General features: G+C 45.2%; 1 protein-coding gene across 8 annotated transcripts in view; it reads right to left on the bottom strand.

The window, feature by feature from the left end:
* Positions 1–12,052, bottom strand: part of CHRM3 (cholinergic receptor muscarinic 3) — a 3,010,830-nt gene that overhangs the window by 978,079 nt on the left and 2,020,699 nt on the right. For 5 of the 8 annotated variants that reach the window (XM_069234407.1, XM_069234404.1, XM_069234409.1 and 2 more), the window contains one exon: positions 650–734. The gene's annotated coding sequence lies outside the window, so the exon portion shown is untranslated. Of the gene's footprint in view, positions 1–645; positions 735–12,052 lie in introns of all 8 variants that reach the window. The other 3 variants (XM_069234410.1, XM_069234405.1, XM_069234411.1) reach the window with 1 other exon arrangement.

The raw sequence follows: 12,052 nt of genomic DNA, 5'->3' as shown, positions 1-12,052 counted from the left end.
TACAGAATTTAGGAATATTTGGGAATACCAATTATATGGCAAGGTGGTAGTGAAGAATGGAAGAGGTTATTTCCAGGGAACATGTATCAACATACACGCAAGAGGAAGAGGCACCAGCAGACTAAACACGATAGAGGAAGTGGCATGTAAAACTATAAGAAAGGCGAGAATTAACAAAACAAGCAAATGGTGGAGTACGCACAGAGGGATGAGGCTAGATTGGTACCACGAATGGAATTAGGGGTTACCAATTCATTCTACAGGCATCCAGCAAACAAATGTACAAATGTACTAAATGCCAACGTTAGAAAATGGAGTTATGAGAAAATATACTGAAAGTACAGGTACAGAAAATAAATACAAATTAAGTAAATACTGTGGGATACTGCAAGCATAAAAAGAAAGCCTGTACAAAACACGGCGCCTCAAATGTATTTCATTCAATTAAGCCTTTTTATTAAAGTCTCTCAACTTTAAAATACTGGGTAAAATTATCTTACATTCATTATTGGTTTAAATTTACGAGAACCATAGAGTAAATTCGGGGTCATTAAAAAAACTGTTTAAACGTTTTTGCAAGAAATCAACGTGAATTAATATTGTATATTTTTGACAAAAGAAGAAAGTACGATTCTATTTACTCACCCACCTTTGCCAATGGTTAGCTAAGAAAGTTCATCCAATATCAAACACTTAATATTCAGTGGGTTGTCCAACGTCGCTTGAAGGTGAACCTATAACAAAGAGTTATATTTCATACAAAATATAATTCACTTCTAATTACTTTATACCAAACTTGTTCATACAATGTATCTTTTATCACATCCTATTTAAAACACTTTCGTAGACTTCAAACATGGTAAAACTTTTGTTACACAATTAACATGTAACCAATCAGTATTTTGCATAAATTGTTTTGTATTTATTTATTTTTTGTTTAATAATTCTATTTTCACATCAGAAACATGGAGCGGGCAATTATAATTTCTATACTAACTGAATTTATATTGGACCTTATATTCAAGGTTAATCATCGTGTTTTATTAGCGTGGACAAAAACATAGAAGACAGGCTAGAGTATAGGTGTGGGCAGTTGCAGGTGCAGAAAAAGAAGGAAAGATGCAGTGACCAAACAGAATAGTCTAACACAATAACCTTCTACTAAGCTTTTCCATCATCATACAAATATGTCTTGATTAGAATCGGAATTCATTAATATAAACATCGTACACACGTCTCATAAATAGACATGGTCAGAATGCAGAATAACATTCAGAACTATCAACACAAATAGAATAAATACATTTACAACCAATACTAATATTAAAAATACACCGTCATTGTAAACATTGCTCAGTTTGCAACCGCAAAACGTGCTTTATTGCATATATTTCTAAGTACAATATTTTTTGATGCTTTCTTCTGAATTCATTCAAAATCGTAATCTGTAAAAATGATTTTAGCACCATCCTACATAATTTCAGTTATAATCAAAAGGCTAATTGCAGCTTCTAGAAATAAGGATCTTTGCCTCTAAGTTTGCCAGATAAATATTGACACAGGCATGTCAGATAAGGACTCTTACATTGGTGAAGTCCAAACAAAGAAGTAGGGCGTCGTTGCAAATTCGTAATCTACGTTCAGTGACAGAAGGTTTTAAAAACGTTTTCCAATCAAAAGGGACAGTGTACAGATAAACAGAAATAGACTTTAGTTTGGGTGATCATTCTATCACACAAATAATAAGGGCAATTGCTTCTGCTCTATCTTCTGGTAAAGCCATTCAATGGCCATGATCCAAACATAAACGTGAGATAAAATGCTCATGAGTGGAGTAGACTAGGCCAACTTCTATGTTGTTCTCCACCTTGAACAGTTTTTAATTGATAACTTTCTGGGTCCCAAATGTCAGTCTCATCATCACTGGCTGGTTCTGAAGATGGATTATGATGCAATCGCCCATTTAACCAGGTGGCACCATTGTCAAAGGATAAAAATTAAAATGACGCTTCTCTCAGTAGGGAATATAATTGTGAGAAAATGATAAAGACAATGAGCATCGGCTAATCAATAATTTTTTTAAACAAATTGTGATTGTTTCCAAGAACGATTCATTAAACTATTTGTGTTGTTTTAATGTGTATGCATTACATATGGAACTAAATATACTGGTATTAGTTAAAAGATTCGAAATACAAGCATTTGCAATGCAATGAGTCTCGCATTTGCTCCAGTTAGAGCTATTGGCATTGTAAATTCCTAACTGGACTTTTCTTGCTACATAAATCGAAAATGAAAAGTAAAACATCTGACATAAGCGAGCCGAATCAAAGCATCATGGGCCATATGTACCAACAAATTTTCCCAGAGACACAGAATGGGTGAGTGCAAAGGAGAGACACAAAAAGAAAAAGAAGTGTGCTCACAGTCAAACATGTTGGCAATCGTGCAATTATCCCTGTAACTGGGTCAGTCTCCAAGGCGGTAACAAAACCTCCATAAGGAGGGAGAAACGTAAAGCATTTACCAATGATAACAAAGTATTTTTGAAAGGCAAGCCCATAAATGAGTGACAGTGATGGACGTGAGGTGGGCATGGTTAAAAACCTACAATACTTACAACAGGTTAAAGGGCGTGTGCGCTCAACCCAAAAATGGCCTTTTCTTTGGATATTTTTGCCTACGGAACTTACCACACGCTTGTCATACCTAAGCTAATCAGATTTTCTTTTATATGAGTTGTCCAAGTGTGATGAAAGCCATGGCTAAATTTTAAAATGTTTGCATTGAAGGGTTAGATTACTGAATTAAATGTTTAAGGGCCATATTTACAAGAAAGTGGTGCATCACTAGTGTTGTTCCACTTTTCTTGCGGTCCCCTTGCGTCCCCTAATTCCACCATAGTAGCACCGTATTTACAATATGGTGCACCATGGTGCATGTTAGGGGCAATAGCGTAATTTTTTTTATGCCATTGTAACGCTCTACTGGATTAGTGTAAAATAAATTACGATAAACCAGTATATTGTTAAACGCTCATTGAAATCAATGGGAGTCTCATTTTAACACCTGCTATAAGCAGGCATTAGAAATGACGCTAGAAATGGGGCAATGGAATCATGTAGATTCCTGACAATTTTGGTGAGTGGGGCCTTGTAGATGTTGAAGAGGGTCATTCTTAGTGTGGATCCCTGGGGTACTCTGCAGCAGGTTTCTTTGGGCGCTGAAGTGTACGGTGGGAGTCTGATACTCTGGGTTCTTTTGGAGAGGAAGGAACAAATCCATTCTATCGCTTTGCCTCAGATGCTGGTGACGTGCAAAGGGTGGAGTCGGAGACAGTATTGAGCATGGTGGAGAAGTTGAGGAGGATGTGGGCAGGCGTGTCACAGTGATCCAGTATGGCACAGATGTCGTCGGTGGCTGCGAGGCGGGCTGTCTTGGTGCTGTGGTTGCTCCTGAAACTGGACTGTGAGGCATCTAGGATGTGGTTTGGCTCGAGGAACTCTGCCAGTTGTATGTTGATGGCCTTTTCTGTTACCTTGGCAGGGAAGGGGAGCAGAGAGATGGTTCTGTAGTTTTTTCATCTTGTTAGGTCGGAGGCGGGTTTATTTAGGAGTGGGTTGATCTCCAGTTGGATGGAAAGGAGGTGGTTTCGATGGAAAGGTTGACAGTCCAGCAGAGCTCTGGTGTGATGGTGGTGCTGGCCAGATTGAAGATGTGATGTGGGCACAGGTCTGAGGTTGTACCTGAATGGATGGAGCTCATGAGTTTCCAGGTGTCTTCAGTAGAGATAGGGGTCAAGTGAATCAGGGCCTGTGGCATTGGGTCCGTGGTGATGCTGGTGGGCGGCGGGGTGGTTTTATGGTTCTTGAATCCTTCGTATATGTCCTAAAGTTTCTGGTGTAAAAAGGTGACGAGGTAGTTGCATAAGTCTTCATAGGGGGGATGTCCAAGGTGTCTGATGCAGGGTTTGTGAATTCCTTGATTATAGTGAATATCTCCTTGTTGTTGTGTGCGTTGGTGCTAATGCATTCTTGAATGGCAGCTTTCTTGGTGGCTCTGATGCGCTGGTGGTGTGTGGTAACTGCGTCTTTGAAGCTTGTGTGGTTGTTTTGCTGTTCCTCAATTTTCATTTCAGTCACCTGCTGTTGCATTTGGATTCTTGGAGTTCTGTCGTAAACCAGTTCGGTTTCCTCTGGTGCTGGTTTCCAGAGGGTTTTCTGGAGGGGGCTATGGTGTTGGCGCATTCTGTAATCCAGCGGTGCAGGTTGCCAGATGAGTTGTTTGCTTTTGTAACCTCCAATGGGGGGTAGTGGCTGAGGGCATTGGTGAGCTGGACTTTGGTGACTGTGCTCCAGTTCCTGCTTGGGGAGCAGGCACGTGGTGGCAATCGGTGGTCTTCGTAAAGGTGAAGTGGACGCATCGGTGGTCGGTCCAATGGTGTTCAGAGGTGTGCGAGATAGTGATGTTGCTTCCAGCTGAGAGGACAGGGTTGAGGGCCTGAGCTGCTGAATGGGTGCAGAGGTTGACTAGTTGCTTAAGACCGAGGGAGGTGAGGTAGTCTACGAGGTATGTGTTGTTAGGGTCATTGTTTTCAAGGTGAATGTTGAGGTTATCGAGTAGGATGTAGTCGGTAGAGGAGAGTGCGTGGGGGGCGATGAGATCAGCAAAGGTTTTGCTGAACTGGGGCCTGAGTCTGGGTGGTCTGCAGAAGAGTGTGCCACGAAGGGAGGTGTTCGGGTTGCTCTGAATTTGGAAGTATAGGTGTTCGGTGGTGGTTGACTGGTTCTGTGTTTCGATGGTGGTTGAGAGGCGGAGGGTGTTCCTGTAGAATATGGTGATGCCGCCTCCTGGTCGATTGACTGTCTTTGTGGACGATTTTGTAGCTGTTGGGAATGGCGGTTGCAATGTCTGGGGCTGAGGTGGGGGTGATCCAGGTCTTTGTGAGGAAGGCGACGTCAGGGGTGATCACTTTGAGGAGGTCCCAGACTTCTACAGTGTGTTTGGCGAGAGAGCAGGTGTTGAGTATGCACTTGAGATGTCCGTCCTGGCTGTGGGTGGGGCGGTGGCAGGTAAGGGAGCAGGAATGGCACGTGAAACGTCCATGGTGTCCTTTATATCGGCTTGGTAGCCAAGTACTGGCCATAAACTAAGCGCTTTTGGGCACCAGTGCAGGATTTTATGCATGGCTTTCAAATCAATTCACCAATGAATGTGGTCATTATCTCTGGGGGCCAAAAGGACTCAGAATAAACAACTCTCTTTGCCTTGAAGTCCAAAAGTTCAAATGTTGCCAAGCACAATATCTCATGGTGTCTGTGGTGGTCACATCATAATGAACCTCAATCTAGTCTGATCTAAAATCTGAACACTCTGCTCGCCTTCAAAAAACATTTACATACCCATTACTTCTGGTTATTTCTGGGCTAATATTTTCACCAGGTGATAAAACAACCTCAGCACTGACCAATTTGCTGGTAACTATCATTGCTTTCTCCTTTCACTCTTTACTCTCTCTCTCTTACGTAAGTGGGCACTAGGACCATATTTTATACAAAATGGTGCTTTATGTAAAATGTGTTAATGTCAGTTTCTAAGGTTTGTTTCGACAAAGACAACTGGCAGCTTGGAAGAGATGGCACACTGAACAGTGGAAAATATGAGCTTGCACTTGAAAGTCTACATTTCCCACATTCAAATGCATAAACCCAGCCACTAGAGGAACAGTAGAAGCAGGCACACATACTGGTCAACAGTGGCAATACAGGTGTTTCAGCCCACTCTTATAGAGATACTTTGCCTGGCAATCGTGGTTGTTGTGAATCCTTGCTTTTTGCTACAGTTCTCAATCAGGTTGTTTCATTCTTTCATCTTTGTTGTTTTCTCCCTTATTTGGTTCCTTTGGTCCTCTAGTTTCCTTATCCTTTGTTTGTGGTTCCTGCCATGTTGCCCTCTTGTCAGTTAGCCTCCTTGTACAGACCACCTCTCCCCTGGTGCATCATGGGCATTTCATCTTCAGCTTCTGTGCGGGATCTGGGGTACACCCGCGGCTAGTTACAGCACCCATCTTCTTGCACAGGTTAAGTCCTGCATTTTGTTACTCTTACATCTCAATCCTCTCTTCTGTAGTCAACCACTTAGTAATTATGTTATCTCACCCTTAGGTTTAAACCTTGATGTCTCTAATTCAACTCTGAGACACTGTGATTCTGAAACCCATTTTAGTGTTTTTTCAATATCTTTTTTATTAAAGAAGTGCTCAGCATTCCATACATAGCACTGACAAGTTAGTAACAAAATCAACAGTACTGGATTCACGATCATAGTCCATACAGCAGAAGCAAACACATGGTACATGGCAGCAGTATTATGTCTGTACTGAAATCCCAATTCTAGTTGTGAGATCCTGTACCCCTCCGTTTTGGTCTCTGTAGAATAGCCAATTACCCCATACCTTCTTCCACTTCTCTGGTCAGCCCCTACTTTGATATACCAGCACACTGGCCCCAGTCAAGATCCCATTCCCAATCCTCCACCTTAGGCGGTCTGTCTGTACCACAGACCCATGCTATATTGCGTTTGGCTGCCTTAGCCATCAAATTCAGCCAGATCCTCTGGTGTATGGCCCACACTTCCTCACCCGTTATTTGAAGCAGAAGCCAACAGGCCTTCATTGGATCATGAGGCCAGTTACCTGAGTCATTATTTCTGTTATGCCCCTCCAATAGCACTGGATCGACAGCTAGTCCCACAGTATGTGATAGAACATTCCCACTTGACCACACCCTCTAGCACAGAGGTTTGATGCACACCTCCGCAGTTTATACATAAGAGGTCTGGAACAGTACGACCTGTGTAGTAGTCTCAGCTGGACAAGACAAAATCATGATCGGATTGCCACCTCCCTGGGGCTCACACCGCCTCCACCCAGTCACCATCCTTGATGAGTCTAAGGTCACCCTTCCAGGCCCCTTGTAACAAACACAGGGGCATATTTATACTCCGTTTGCGCCGGAATTGCGTCGTTTTAGCGCCTGCAAAAGGCAGGCGTTAAGGGACCTGTGGGCTCTGAAGGAGCCCAGAGGTGCCCTCCCATGCCCCCAGGGACACCCCCTGTCACCCTTGCCCACCCCAGGAGGACACCCAAGGCTGGAGGGACCCATCCCAGGGACATTAAGGTAAGTTCAGGTAAGTATTTTTGTAAAAAAAAATTGTGGCATAGGGGGGCCTGATTTGTGCCCCCCTATGGGGGTTGGGAGTGAAAAAAAAATGGCGCAAATCGGGTTGAGGCGAAAAAATTGCCTCAACCTGACTTGCCCCATTTCTTGACGCCCAAGCCCCATATCCCCCTACGCCGGCGCTGTCTGGTGTACGTCGTTTTTTTTAACGCACACCAGACGGCGCCGGCGGCTAACGCCGGCTAACGTCATTCAATAAATACGGCGCCCGCATGGCGCTTCAGAATGGCGTTAGCCGGCGCTAATTTTTTTGACGCAAAACTGCGTTAGCGCAGTTTTGCGTCAAAAAGTATAAATATGGGCCACAGTTCTTTGCAGCATGCAGAATCCCACTCTGGAGCTACCTCCACCCCAAAGAAGCTGTCGGAGCTCGTGATTCACTTTATAAAGAAGTTGGTTTTTTTTTTAGGGTCTATTTTGTGGTACGTAGAACAGTCAAGGGAGGGTTATCATCTTAAAGATGGTGGCTCTGCCCATCGAGGAGATTGGGAGCATTCACCAGTGGGCCACATCGCCGCAAAGGCGATCTAGGTGGGTAACGAGGTTCCTATTGAGGAAGTCCACAGAATCTCCATCACGTGGATGGCCGGGTAGCAGAATCCATCCCTCACCACTGGGGCCATATAACGTGATGGCACATGGGGCGCACCCCCTGTTAGGGAGAAGATGAGGACTTTTCCCAGTTGATCCTATATCCAGCGTAGTCCCCGAATATTTGGAAGATGTGGAGTAGTCTGTTGACTGTAAGACACAGCTGTGTGGTGTAAAGTAGGATGTCATCCGCGTACAGTGAAATATGTTCCTCCCAGTCTTCTCCCCTGATGAGTCCCTTGACAAGAGAGTCCTGCCGGATTCATGCCACAAGATGCTCCAGCGCCTGTGCAAATATCATCAGGGATAACAGGCAGCCTTGCTTCGTACCCTGATATGGGGGCAAATGGCCGACATATGACACTGTTGACTCGTACTCTGGCCAGTGCCTGATATAGCAACCTGACCCATCCACAGAAGTTGGGACCAATCCCCAACCTGGTAAGAGCTGCGAAAAGATGTGGTCATTCTATGCAAGCAAAGGCCATTTTAGCATCCTTAGAACAGAGAGTTCAGTTTTCCAGTCAGCTATCAAATGTAGCACCCTGTACTCTGCACCTCAAACCCTCTGCAAATGAGATGCAAGTAACTTGGCAAGCACCTTTGTCCCTATGTTGAGAAGAGATATGGGTTGATATGACCCACACTCATCCTGGGGCTTATCTTTCTTTGAGACAACTACTACTGTGGCCATTCTATGGTCCTTCAGCAATCTACCCTCCTCCCTGGCAATTTAGAACTTGTCCTACATGGGACCCGAAACCTTGTCAGCGATTGATTTGTATAGTTCCACCGGTAGGCTGTTTGGCCCAGCCACTTCCTCTGACTTCAGGTCTCTTGTTACTCTTTTAATTTCATCCATTTATGAGGTCCTGATCAAGGATCTGTCTATCTTCCTCTGTCAAGATGGAGAGGAAATATCTTTCAGGAGGTCAGCGCACCCGTCACCTGATCTAGTAGTCTGGGAGGGATATAGGTCTTTGCAGTAGACTGCAAATGCAATCTGCAATCTTAGCACCTGTGGTGTGAAGTGTCCCAGGTGTGTCTCAGATTTCTAGCACCCAATTGCATTCCTTCTCTTTTTTCCAGCAGGGCTATTAGTTTGCCTTCTTTGTTGCCAGCGTCATAGAGGTGACTTTGAGTCACAAACGCTTGTGTGTTGGCACTCTGGTCAACTAATTCCCTCAGTTCATGTTGTTTGAGTTGGAGCTGGAGTTGTCGTTGGGAGCTATCCTCCCTCCCCCTCCGGACGGAGATGTCTGTAGCTAAAATTTCATGCTCTAACATGGAGTTTGTTCTCCTTTTTCCTCCCCCAGCCAGAGCCTGAACATGGCCACTGGTCACCACCTTAAAGGTTTCCCAAAGTACACAGGGAGATGTCACTGTGTCCCTGTTATCCAGGAAGTATGTGGGCACTCTGGTCAGCTAATTCCCTCAGTTCATGTTGTTTGAGTTGGAGCTGGAGTTGTCGTTGGGAGCTATCCTCCATTCCCCCCCCCCGGACGGAGATGTCTGTAGCTAAAATTTCATGTGCTAACATGGAGTTTGTTCTCCTTTTTCCTCCCCCAGCCAGAGCCTGAACATGGCCACTGGTCACCACCTTAATGGTTTCCCAAAGGACACAGGGAGATGTCACTGTTTCCCTGTTAACCAGGAAGTATTGGTCTTTCCGTTCTCTAATATTGTCTCTAATAGGCTGTTCTTTAAAGAGCCATGAGTCAATACATGGAGGTATCAAGATTGTCTCCCGGGGGCTGATCAGATGCACCTCCACTGGGGAGTGGTCAGAGATAGCCCACATCTTCTGAATGGCATATCTAAATTGTGGAGCATGGAGAAGGGTAGTAAAGACATAGTATAACTGGGAGCAGCAGCCCTTTGCCACCGACAGATGTGTGAACAGGCGATTGGTTGGGTTATGAGCTCTCCATAAGTCAATCAGACCCAGAGCATCTGTAAAGGCCCGGAGTGGGCCAGGGTCCCCATCGGTTGTTACTGGCTCTCTGTCTAAGTCTGGGGCCATATGAGCACTCATATCTCCCCCAGGTATTAATATACCAGGTGGCATTTGCAGCAAGATGGCACTAAGGGCAGGGAGGTCTTGGTGTGCAAGAGCAGTGGCACGTATACAGAACATATGTTCAGAATATAGCTTCTATTGTGCCTGTGTGCGCCAAAATCCTCCCCAGTGGGTCGTGCCATGTGTTGTGTGGAACATACGGGATGGACGTTTTGATAAGAATCCTATCCCCTTCTAATTTAGGGCAAACCCAGCGTGGGCAAATAGCTTATAGCCAAACCTGTCTAGTACCTTTTAGTGGTTTCTCCTAAGGTGTGTCTCCTGCAAGAGAACCAGGTCGGGCGCCTGTCGACAGAGGTACTGCATCTTCACTGTTTTGTGACCCAGTACATTAACGTTCCAAGAGAGAAATTTCAGGGATGGGTCTGAACCAGTTGTCATGATACAGTCAAGACATAGAAAGGCCCTCAACGGGGCCACTGCAGGGCCAAGCAAGTGCCGGATGTGTTGTATGTGCCCCCCCACACCATTGAGCATGTCTAGTAACACTGAGTCAACATGGAATTTGCAAATCAGAAACAGATCGACATTATAAAAATGTGCATCCATTTGAAATAACAAAAGGTACAGTGCCCCTCTAACTCCCCCCACCCAGCTACCCTGCATTAGAGCCTCAGAACTGCCCACCCTTCTCAACCTTCAGCCATATCCTGAAGTACCAAACATAGAGTTAGGCGGCTCCGCCCAATCAAACAGGACAAGTAAACGTATATCCACCTCCGTTTCCAATCAGCATACCAACAGTCACTGTATTCATCCCCCCTCAAGAAGTAGGTGAGTTGCCCAGTCACTCATTCTGACAGGATGTATCAGTTACAAGTCTGAAGTAGCTGTCACACTTGGGTCATGTGTCCCTTTGAGATCATTTGGGTTAGATTCTCCATCAGCTGCAGAGGGACTCCGAGGGGCACTCCATGCAGGCCCTCACAAGGGCCCCCTGGAATGTTTCCAGCCAACAGTGTGCCAGACTCCAACCAGTCCCTATATTCCTCTGGTGAAGTGAAGTACCAGGTATTTGCCCTCAGCCAACACTAGTAGTTGTGCAGGATACAAGGTCATATATTTGAGCTCCTTGATGTGCAGGGCTTTTTTAACCTTGTCAATTGCAAGAGGTTTGAGCTGCCTTTAGGATCACATCTCTCTATCAGGAGTTGAAGACCCTGGCGATGATTGTTCATGGGCTAGGGGGGAGCCGAGGCAGAGGCACCGGTGCCGCGTGAGCCCTCTCAATAGTGGAAAATTTTGACTGGGTTTTAGAATATTCAGGATAAAGTCTTCCAAGAAGAGTAAGGTACTGGGGACCTCTGCTCCCTCGGGGACCCCCACCACCCTGTTATTCCTGTATGCCCTCACTTCCTGGTCTTCCAGTTTGGCAGTCACCATAGCGGTCTGTTTGGTTAGATATTGTACTTGCCCTTCCAGCTGCTTATTGGTGTACTGCAATGTGGCAATGTTCAATTCGGCGGTGGTTACTTTTTCAGGAAGCTTCTTGGAGTGGGCTCTCAGCAGTGTAACATCAACCATTACAACAAAATAGCTTCAGCTCTAGGATGCCTTTCAGGTTTTGTATAGCAGCCATTATCTCCCCAAGAGAGGGTTTTGATATGCCCGGGGTGGGGACCGATTACACCCCCACGGCATCATTTACAAGCCTTGTCACTGCATTTTTCCCCATCTTGTTTGATTGGGATGGGGCTTTGTTACACACTATTTCACCCAGTGGGAAATCTTCGCTCTCCACCAGCCATTTCCTGCCCACAATACAATGTAGGTGCATAAAATGTACTACTGCTTAGACGAGGGTTCAATCAAATCATTTTCCACCCGCCTTCATGCAGCAGAGAGGGGGCTCCGAAAGTAGGGATGGGTCACAGCTAAGTTATAGTCATGAAAGACTGTACAGCTGGTTTTATGCTTCACGAGTGGGGGCCCCTCCTCAACCTTTGCCTCCAGCTCAGCACCAGCAGGCTCCTGATCACAGGTGGAAAGTCAATCCGCATTTCGGAGAAGTGTGGCATAATGGTTAGAGTGGCAGACCCTGATGCAGAGATCTGGCCCGGGACCAGGTTCAATTCCTGCCTCAGTGGCTCTTGGGCTCAATTCCCTTGGACCAGATAATTCTCACCTCAGTGCCTAATCTAAT

Source organism: Pleurodeles waltl, chromosome 5 (assembly GCF_031143425.1).
Source record: "Pleurodeles waltl isolate 20211129_DDA chromosome 5, aPleWal1.hap1.20221129, whole genome shotgun sequence".
Classification (NCBI taxonomy): domain Eukaryota; kingdom Metazoa; phylum Chordata; class Amphibia; order Caudata; family Salamandridae; genus Pleurodeles; species Pleurodeles waltl.
Note: the sequence above shows the minus strand (reverse complement) of the source record. Positions and strands in the feature narration are given on the sequence as shown.